Here is a 7801-nt window from a genome sequence, read left to right on the forward strand (position 1 = left end):
CTTAAACCCTAGTTTGTGCGCTGCTTCGTAAGGGGCTGATTTGGATCCATATGTTTCATGCTATGGTTAGGTTTACCTTAATTCTTGTTTCGTAGTTGTGGATGCTTGCGAGGGGCGTTAATCATAAGTGGGATGCTTGTCCAAGGAAGGGCAGTACCCAAGTACCAGTCCACCCACATATTAAATTATCAAAGTAACGAACGCGAATCATATGAGCATGATGAAAACTAGCTTGACGATAGTTCCCATGTGTCCTTGGGAGCTCTTTCCTTTATATAAGAGTTTGTCCAGGCTTGTCCTTTGCTACAAAAAGGATTGGGCCACCTGGATGCACCTTGTTTACTTTTGTTACTTGTTACCTGTTACGAATTACCTTATCCCAAAACTATCTGTTACCGATAATTTTAGTGCTTGCACAGAATACCTTATTGAAAACCGCTTGTCATTTCCTTCTACTCCTCGTTGGGTTCGAGACTCTTACTTATCAAAAGGACTGCGATAGATCCCCTATACTTGTGGGTCATCAAGACTCTTTTCTAGCGACGTTGCCGAGGAGTGAAGCGCCTTTGGTAAGTGGAATTTGGTAAGGAAAAATTTATATAGTGTGCTGAAATTTACTGTCACTTGTTACTATGGAAAATAATCCTTTGAGGGGCTTGTTCGGGGTATCTTCACCCCGACCAGTGGAGCAAAGAGTTGCTCCTCAACCTACTGAACCTACTAAAAATGTTTACTTTGAAATTCCTTCGGGTATGATAGAGAAACTGCAAGCCAATCCTTTACAGGAGATGGAACATTACATCCCGATATGCACCTAATCTATGTGGATGAAGTTTGTGGATTATTTAAGCTTGCAGGTATGCCCGAGGATGTTATCAAGAAGAAGGTCTTCCCTTTATATTTGAAGGGAAAGGCATTGACATGGCTCAGACTATGTGATGATATTGGATCATGGAACTACAACTGATTAAAATTGGAATTTCATCAGAAGTTTTATCTTATGCATATGGTTCATCGTGATCATAATTATATATATAATTTTGGCCTCGCGAAGGAGAAAGTACCGCTCAAGCTTGGGGAAGGCTTAAGTCAATGTTATATTCATGCCCCAATCATGAGCTCTCAAGAGAAATTATTATTCAAAAAATTTATTCTCGACTTTCTCTCAATAATTGCTCCATGCTCGATACTTCTTGTACTGGTTCTTTTATGCTGAAGACTATTGAGTTCAAATGGGATTTATTGGAAAGAATTAAACGCAACTCTGAAGATTGGGAACTCGACGAAGGTAAGGAGTCACGTGTAACACCTAAGTTTGATTGTGTTAAATCTTTTATGGATACCGATGCTTTTCGTGAATTTAGCACTAAATATGGACTTGACTCTGGAATAGTAGCTTTTTTTTGAATCATTTGCTACTCATGTTGATCTCCCTAAGGAGAAGTGGTTTAAATATCATCCTCCCATTGAAGTAAAAGTATTTGAACCTATTAAAGTTGAAGAAAAGATTATCACTTATAATGTTGATCCTATTGTTCCTACCGCTTATATTGAGAAACCACCTTTCCCTGTTAGAATAAAGGATCACGCTAAAGCTTCAACTGTGGTTCATAAGAGTAATGCTAGAACACCTAGACCCCCTGAGAAAATTAAAGTTAAACCTAGTATTGCTATGGTTAAAGATCTCTTGGTTGATAATATTGATGGGCATGTTATTTATTTTTGTGATGAAGCTGCTAGAATTGCTAGACCCAATACTAAAGATAAACATAGACCTGTTGTAGGCATGCCTGTTGTTTCTGTTAAAATAGGAGATCATTGTTATCATGGCTTATGTGACATGGGTGCTAGTGCGAGTGCAATACCTCATTCTCTATATGAAGAAATTATGCATGATATTTCACATGCTGAGATAGAAGGTATTGATGTTACAATTAAGCTTGCCAATAGAGATACTATTTCACCAGTTGGGATTGTTAGAGATGCTGAAGTCTTGTGTGGGAAAGTTAAATATCCTACTGATTTTCTTGTTCTTGGTTCCCCACAAGATGAATTTTGTCCCATTATATTTGGTAGACCCTTCTTGAATATTGTTAATGCTAAGATAGACTGCAAAAAGGATATTGTTTCTGTTGGTTTAGGGGATATGCCTCATGATTTTAATTTTGCTAAGTTTCGTAGATAACCCCAAGATAAAGAATTTCCTAGCAAATATGAAATTATTGGTCTTGCTTCTATTGACGTGCCTCCTGAAGATCCTTTAGAACAATATTTGCTAGACCATGAAAATTATATATTTATGAATGAAAGAAGGGAAATAGATGAAGTATTCTTTAAACAGGGACCTATTTTGAAACACAACTTGCCTGTTGAAATTCTAGGGGATCCTCCTCCACCCAAGGGAGATCACGTGTTTGAGCTTAAACCATTACCTGGTACTCTTAAAATATGCTTATCTTGATGAAAAGAAGACATATCCTGTTATTATTAGTGCTAACCTTTCAAAGCAGGAAGAAGAGAGATTATTGAAAACTCCGAGGAAGCACCGTGCTGCTATTGGATATACTCTTGATGATCTTAATGGCATTAGTCCCACTCTAGGCCATCACAAATTTTTTTTTGGAGAAAGACGCTAAGCCGGTTGTTGATCACCAACGACAGTTAAATCCTAAGATGAAAGAAGTGGTAAGGAATGAAATACTAAAGCTTCTAGAGGCGGGTATAATTTATCCTGTTGTTGATAGTCAGTGGGTAAGTCCTCTCCATTGTGTCCCTAAGATCATTACCCTTTACCTTTTATTCTCAAATGCTAGAAATATTATCCAAACATACGCATTTTTGCTTTCTAGACGGTTATTCTGGTTTCTCTCAAATACCTGTGTTAAAAGAGGATTAGGAAAATACCACTTTTACTTGCCCTTTCGGTACCTTTGCTTATAGACGTATGCCTTTTGGTTTATGTAATGCACCTGCTACCTTTCAAAGATGTATGACTGCTATATTCTCTAACTTTTGTGAAAAGATTGTTGAGGTTTTTCATGGATGATTTCTCCGTGTATGGAACTTCTTTTGATGATTGCTTAAGCAACCTTGATCGAGTTTTGAAGAGATGTGAAGAAACTAATCTTGTCTTGAATTGGGAGAAGTGCCACTTTATGGTTAATGAACGTATTGTCTTGGGGCATAAAGTTTCTGAAAGAGGTATTGAAGTTGATAAAGCTATGCTATTGAAAAGATGCCGTGTCCTAAGGACATTAAAGGTATAAGAAGTTTCCTTGGTCATGCCGGTTTTTATAGGAGGTTCATTAAAGACTTCTCAAAAATTTCTAGGCCTCTGACTAATCTCTTACAAAAATATGTTCCTTTTGTCTTTGATGATGACTGTGTCGAAGCATTTGAAATACTTAAGAAAGCCTTGATTTCTGCACCTATTGTTCAACCACCTGATTGTTATTTACCCTTTGAAATTATGTGTGATGCTAGTGATTATGCTGTAGGTGTTATCCTAGGACAAAGACTTGATAAGTAATTAAATGTTATATGCTACTAAAACTCTAGACAGTGCCTAGAGAAATTATGCTACTACTGAAAAAGAATTTTTAGCAGTTGTATTTTCTTGTGATAAGTTCAGACCTTATATTGTTGATTCTAAAGTAACTGTTCACACTGATCATGCTGCTATTAAATATACTAGCAAAAGGGCCCGTGCATTGCAACGGGAGAAAAGAATACCACACACTCTTAATTTACAAAAAATGGTCTATAATCCGAGTATTTGTAGCTACGGCCCCAAAAAATGGTCTTTGCCTACAAAAGCGCAAGTTCAAGATTCCACATGTCTTATATTTAAACACGGCTTGCATGTAGATTTAATACGTACTCCCTCCATCCCAAAATTCTTGTCTTAGATTTGTCTCCATTCCTCCGTATCTAGACAAATCTAAGACAAGAATTTTGGGACGGAGGGAGTACAAAGAAACGGGCAAGTGATCTTCAATTTCGTCTCCAATCCTGATTTTGCTGAGATGTTCATCCACAATCCGGATCAGTACCGATATGAAAGAAAGACGGATAATGCACTGTTGATTAAGATTGCACCTAGATAGTATTCTTATTAAATGGTGAATAGATAAAATAATATCATATTCAGATTCTATATATTTTTCTAATCAAATTCCATATATAACATGTTAAATTTGGAGTTACGGTTTAAAAGATATGAGTATTTAAAAAATATTTAATATATACTGCCGATCTAATGTCAGAAACATCAGGGGTTTTCTATAAAATAGCATGACGGACTAAGAATGCCTATTTCTTTTATTAGTAGGTAATAGAAAATAAATAAATAAAAATAAATAAAATAGCACAAATGCCCATGCGTTGCAACGGAGAAAAAATTGATGTGTGTTCACCAAAAAGAAAACGACACGACGACATTCGTATGTTGCCACCTAGTGGTCGCAAAAAGGCCATGCCGAGATTTAGAAGAAAAGCATCATCAACTACACATTAGTCATAATGAAAGAAGCCTTAACACCGATAATAAGAAACACTTCTTTTGTAACCCTGAAATCTACTCTTTCCCTTCGGGTTTCTCATGCCTATCTCACAAATCTCAGCAAATAGGGTAGATAGTGATTGAAGAGAATGGATATCACATGCTCAAAACCACACAAATAACACACTTGCATTTTTCATAAAATATTGGATTGGAAAGATAATTGTTGCATGAATGTGCAACTACTACCCACTGTTCAGTTTGTCAGCTTGTTTGCAACAACTTCTTTTCGGGGCGCTAGTTCAGGACATGTCATAGTGAATTGATCTGGGTGAATAACACTAACTTTTGATTGACATGTTGGTCACATCCTCCTCGACCCCGACATAATGTATTGCTGGTAAACATTGGTAAATATGTATTGTCATTGAATTCTGATAAACTAACCTTTTGTACGTTAGACCTATATAAGAGAGCATAGAGCTAGAAAAGTAACCAAAATTAACCAATAAGGCCTTATATATAGCGTTTTTCTTGTCGGGCTTGCAAAATTAATCAGTAATATGAATCATGCTAAACTGCAGAATGCACTCTCATTTGTGAGATTTAACCGGTAATTCCATGAAGTGCCAATGTATGCATGGAGAGTACATATAAACCTTTAAAGGAGAAACACCCCTAAAATTATAAAACATAATGATATACAAGAAAATTAATACCAAATCCCCTATAATTAGACGATGACAAACATGGCACTGCTGTTGGAGGGTTAAATTATTAGTGTAACCTATGTTGCTGAGAATTTCATCAAACACGTGGAAAGCACGTATAGTATGCCTGCAATACGATAGATCAGCACCATTCCCAGCATAACAAAGAACATAAATTGTAATCTTGACCTGTAGTTGTGGATTGGTGCAGCACTTGACGGTTTCCTGCCACCACATTAGGGCATGCTATTGGTGCGAAGCGGCACACTGGAAGTAGAGGGGCTTAACCTCATTATTTCTCTAGCAGGTGGAGAACACGGCCACGTGAGGTCGCCATGGTGATACATGAAGTCAGCAGCATTGATCTGACCAAGCGTTTTATCCATTCTTCCTAATTAAGGAATGATGTCACCTGTTCTCTTCCTAATCCAGCAGCGACGACACCTATTCAGACTGAGCGAGCGATGTTTGCCGCACGTCATGTCAGCTCTTCGCTGAGACGGGCTTGGCCACACCTTCATGACCTCCTGCCGGCACTGAACAGCTGCACCAGGAAAGGTGCCATGCCGAGGTGCCACACAATTTTTGCGATCAACTCCCCCGTCCACCCCTTCAGTCCTCCTCCCCCGACCCCCTCCTCCTCGGCATCTTCCCCAATCACAGCCTCTAGTAGCCCACGGATCCGTCTGACCGTGTCGACGTTCTGGGAATGGGGGTCCCCAGACTTGCCTGCCTGCGGCCTGCGGCGTGGCTCAAAGGGGGCCCCAGCACGGCCCATCTTCATCAACACAGACCCAAGACCCTCGCGACGGGCCAAGCCTCGCGGGGCGGACGACACGGAACTTCCTCAGGCACGGCCTCATCAGGCTGGCTCATGAGGAGGCGGAGAGATCAAGGCGGGGTACCTCACGAGGTGCCCATGACGCAAGCCATGACGACCAAAGGCGCCATGCGGGCGCCAGCCGCGCAGTGTCCTCCTTTCCTCTTTGGTGCAAAGGGAGCAAGCGCAGGCGAGAGCATCAAGCAAAGGCACTCGTTTCGGTGCAACGAGACCAAGACCAGTCCAACGGCAGGGAGGAAGTCATTGTGGAGCCCAAGCCAGCGTCACCACCAGAGCCTTTGGCAGGCGAGGACCAACTTTAGTCAGGATAAGTGTACTAGATGTTCCCCTTCAAAATGGCCAATTGTTGGCGCCCTTCCCGCTCAATATTTGGGAAGAGGCCCAGGGCCTTTCCCTATAAATAGGACTAGCCACCCCCAGGGTAGAGGGGCAATCAAGAAGGGAGAATCTAGAAGCCAAGAGAGAAACTAGCTAGGATTGGATCGAGTAGCATCACACACACAGAGAGAGAGAGAGAGAGAAGGGCGACTGAACTCCTCCTAGCAGTTCATCCCCCCAGCCAAGAACAGACCCCCGCGAGGCTGTTCTTCCTTGTATTGCTCATCGTCATCAGCCCAAGAGGCAATCCACCACACCACACACTGGAGTAGGGTATTACACCACAACGATGGCCCGAACCAGTATAAACCCTGTGTCTCTTGTGCTGTTCTTTCCATAGCTTAGATATCAGTGAGGCGGAGGGGTGCAGGTAGGTAGAAGGCGAAATCTCCGCGCGCACCCCAGTGTTCGAACCTCAAGGGTCTGCCGGAACTTGAAATCTGAGATTTGGCGCGCCAGGTAGGGGTGCACCGGAATCCACCTTCTACCGCTTCGTGTCCCATCGCGTCGTCATCACCATGTCCGGCGACCAGGCGGGCAACCCAGATCCATGGGCGGGGTGGCCCGCCCGCGTAGAGCCGCTCGCCTCGGGCGACCCCGTGCCCCAGGCAGCTCGCGGTCCGCAGGGCACTGCGGGCCGCGGGCGACGCGGACAGGCTTTGACAGCTCTCACACCGCGGCAGGCGCGGTCGGCAGCAAGGGCCTCCAATCATGCCGTGACCACGACACCGTACACCCGCCGGGAGCACGCGAACTCGAGGGCCGTGCTCACGGTGGCCCGATAGCTGCTGTAGTGCAGGCTGCTAGAGGGCGGCCGCGATGTGCTGCTGGAGCGGGTGGCAGAGCTCCTGGGCTTCGCCGCCTCGGGGGCTCACCCCTTCTGCACCCAGCTCCCATCTCAAGCCCAGGGCGGCCCGTGCGGGGGCTCTGCGCGTGCCCGCGGGCTCCAAGGCTACCCCAACGCCGGCAAAGCTGTTGGCACCGGACCGGCAGCGGCACTGCCCCCGCTCCGGTCCGCGAAGAAGGACTCGACGCGACCCACGGCCCCAGTGGACAGCCGCGCTACCACCCCACGGCGGGCGTGCCAAGCAGGACTGCGTGGCACGCGGAGCACTACGGCGTGGCCTTCGGGATGACGGCGCCAGAAGAATACGTGCCCCTCATGATGGACCAAGGACACCCTCACGAGGGCGAACAAGGCTCGCTCCTCAGCCCAAGCTGGGGGGACGAGGCGCCAGAAGCTAAGCCCTTCCAGGAGCCCCGGGACGGTCCCACTGGCCACGCTGGAGGCAACGATTATCGGGTACCGCTAATTCCTCAGGAGCAGGCATACGCTAATCATGGATCATAGGAGGTGCAGGTCGTGACAGC

The sequence above is a fragment of the Triticum aestivum genome, chromosome 7A (genome assembly GCF_018294505.1).
Source record: "Triticum aestivum cultivar Chinese Spring chromosome 7A, IWGSC CS RefSeq v2.1, whole genome shotgun sequence".
Lineage (NCBI taxonomy): Eukaryota > Viridiplantae > Streptophyta > Magnoliopsida > Poales > Poaceae > Triticum > Triticum aestivum.